We start from the raw sequence: 2,944 nt of genomic DNA, 5'->3' as shown, positions 1-2,944 counted from the left end.
CCCACTTAACTTGAAATCCTAGGTTTTATCAGAGGAACTGAGAACAGGCACGCTGCCTGCCTGCGTCTCTAGAAGCAAACAAGAACCTGAGACTCCGCTTTCCAAATGCCCTGGCTTGGGACACTTGGCTCACATTTAATGCGTGATTCAGGTTAGCAATACGATCGTTTATATACCTCCCAAGGAATTTTCCCTAAGAAGATAACTAAATATAGGTTAAAAAGGCACTGAGCAATACTGAAAAAAGGGAAAAAAAAATCCTACTTCTGAGTTGTTTGGCTGTTTCTTCTTTGTTTCAGAAGACATTTTCTTATGTTGCCATAAATAATACTGAATGTAGCTCGACTCCTCAGAAAATAACGTTGAAGGAAGGAGTCAGATTTATTGGGTCTAACAAGGAAGTTGTCCAAAAGAGATTCATTAATTGGGAGGCCTAATCACAGCCAATAAGACAAGTACCCAGGCCATCAACAGACTAATATACATCTTTTGGCAGTCACCACTCCCCACAGGCTTGCCTGTCTGTTGCTGCCTACTGTATGGCTTGCACCGCAGAAATGATGTGATAATGCTAAAACCAATTTGGCACTTCCCACATGAGAGGATGAGTGTGTTTCCCCACCCTGGAAATGCAGCCTCCAGCTGTCTTGCCCTCTGCCAGAGGTTTCTTAATACCCTGGAATTAGCTGACTAAGAGACGAAGCAAACTAAAGGAGCATTTGCTATCTGCTCAGGCCGCCTAAGCTTTCCATCAAATAAACCCTGGTCTGGTTCTCAGCCCTTTGGGAACAGTTGCCCACAGCTAACATTTGCTCCCCCAAATAACCCCGAGGTGACCTTCCCGCTGCAAAGCTGCAGCCAAGAAAAACCCTGTTTAACATAACAGTGCACATCTTAGAACATCAACTTGAACCATCCTGACCTCTGAGCTGCCGGGGTCTGTACAAATTAATTTTAACAATAGACAGTGTTGAAAGGGAGGAATGTTTCAAAGGAATAAAAAGAAAAAAAACCCTCCCTCATCCATCTCTTCTCATTTAAAAAATAGTCAGGAGGCCTACTTTAGAAAAATTTAAAGTGCTCCTTGTTGCAACACAATGGGCTATGTAAGAGAAGGGGGAACATGCTGATTTCTTGCATCTTAGCATAGCAAAATGAAATTTCCCATAAATGGGTGCCACTTTTGGAAGATAGGCCTTTAATTTGCACTGGGGAATTGGCTTTATTTCCTTTCATACTTCAAAGATACAAGTGGGGGTTTGCCTTTCTTTTTTATAGCTGCTGCTAGTACTTCTACTAAGCAAATGAGCAAGTCTCCTTTCTACCCCCTTCACTGATTTGTACCTTGCCTCATGTTTTCCATGGCTTTCATGCAAACAACCAGGCTAGGTAAGAAAAAAAACCCTCTCCATATGGTAGCTGGAGCTTAAATCAGTTAATGATTGAAAGACCCCATCAGGAAGGGGATATGTAGGAAAATGAGATCTTCAGCCTCTGGGGCAGACAGGTTTATTAGTCCTGCTGTAGAGGAAGCTGGGTTGGGTTAAGTCCTGGGTGTTTTCCCCAGGTACAAACTCACTCCTCTGGTCCTCCTTAGCAGGAGCTGCAACTCCAGCTGTCTCATTGTTTGTAAATAGGGAGGATTATTGTGGCAGGGGTGGTGAGGTTGGAGACAATGAGCAACATTAATGATAATTTTAACGTTTGTGTAGAATTGCTTTAACAGCTTGAAAGCTGTATGATAAGCATAGATGGCAGAGATGGAAGTTTCCTCGTGAAGCATCCAGTGGACTTCAGTAATTACGTCCATGAAGCTGCCTGGTTTTATCTAGCCAGTGTAATTCATTATGATCATCATTTCTAGTTTCGTACACAAATGGTTTTCTCTTCGCAACTGAGATGCGCTGCCTCCAGCAATACAGAGCATGAGCCCAAGCACATCCATCCCCAAGTGGTACTGAGGGAGATTCCCCAGGCAGCAGCCAAGGGCTCTGCTGCCGACAGGGGCTGGGGAGCATGTGGAGGGGCTGCCCTCTCTTCCCAGACTTTCCCAAAGCTGGGGACCCTGAGGTGTGAGGAGCTGCAGGGGCTGACGGGGAGAGGACTGGATGCTTAGTGTAGTGCGAGATAAGATAAATTGATAGTTCTCTGGGCTTAGTGCAGCTTTCCATGCACAGCCTTCAAGATCCTGGGAGGATGTAGGGGTCCTCTTGCAACTAATACAGTAATGACCTTGAATTTGCTTCCAGCTCAGCTGTACTGCTGGAGGACAAGGCTTTTCTTGTGAGCAGAAAACATTAAAGCAGCACAGAGATTTGCCTGCATAGCTCTGGTCTTCAAGAGATTTGAGTATCCTTTTTGAGGCCCCACTTGCAACAAGGGATTGTAGATAAGCTTCTGCAGTAGTTAATGTGTAAAGTTTTCGGATTTATTCTCACTGGTGCCTCTCCTTCTGCTTGCAGTCTTGGCAAATACACTGCTATATGCAGGGGGTTTTTTTCTTGTTTTACAGAGATGATTTTTTGCTGCATGAAAAAGGTAATTATGTGCATGCTCAGATGTGCAGACCATCCAAGATGAATGTGGTTTTATGATCTTGTAGGTGTTAAGGGGGAAAAAAATAATTCTCTTTAATTTAAAAATAATTAATAATGCCACTGATTCCTTTTTCAGATTGTAACCTGAATCGAAACCTTCATAGTCTCACACCTGAATTAAGTGTAAACCCTTTCTATTTCTTATCAGCTTCTGGTTATAAGATACAACAAAACTTGGAAAAAAATGAGGAAAATGTGAGATTTTGTTATGGATTATGTTTAAATTGTGTTTGGACTTGTTAAGTGACTCAGTGGAAAATATTAGTGACCTCTTCCTTTCTAGCTTTGACTTCCTGTGAGGTTGTCTGTTAAAAAGATTCTGCAAGATGCTTCCTTTTCGGGTCCTG

The sequence above is a fragment of the Nestor notabilis genome, unplaced genomic scaffold, assembly GCF_000696875.1.
Source record: "Nestor notabilis isolate BGI_N333 unplaced genomic scaffold, ASM69687v1 scaffold1633, whole genome shotgun sequence".
NCBI classification, from domain to species: domain Eukaryota; kingdom Metazoa; phylum Chordata; class Aves; order Psittaciformes; family Psittacidae; genus Nestor; species Nestor notabilis.
The sequence above is the reverse complement of the archived record's forward strand: the minus strand, read 5'-3'. Positions refer to the sequence as shown.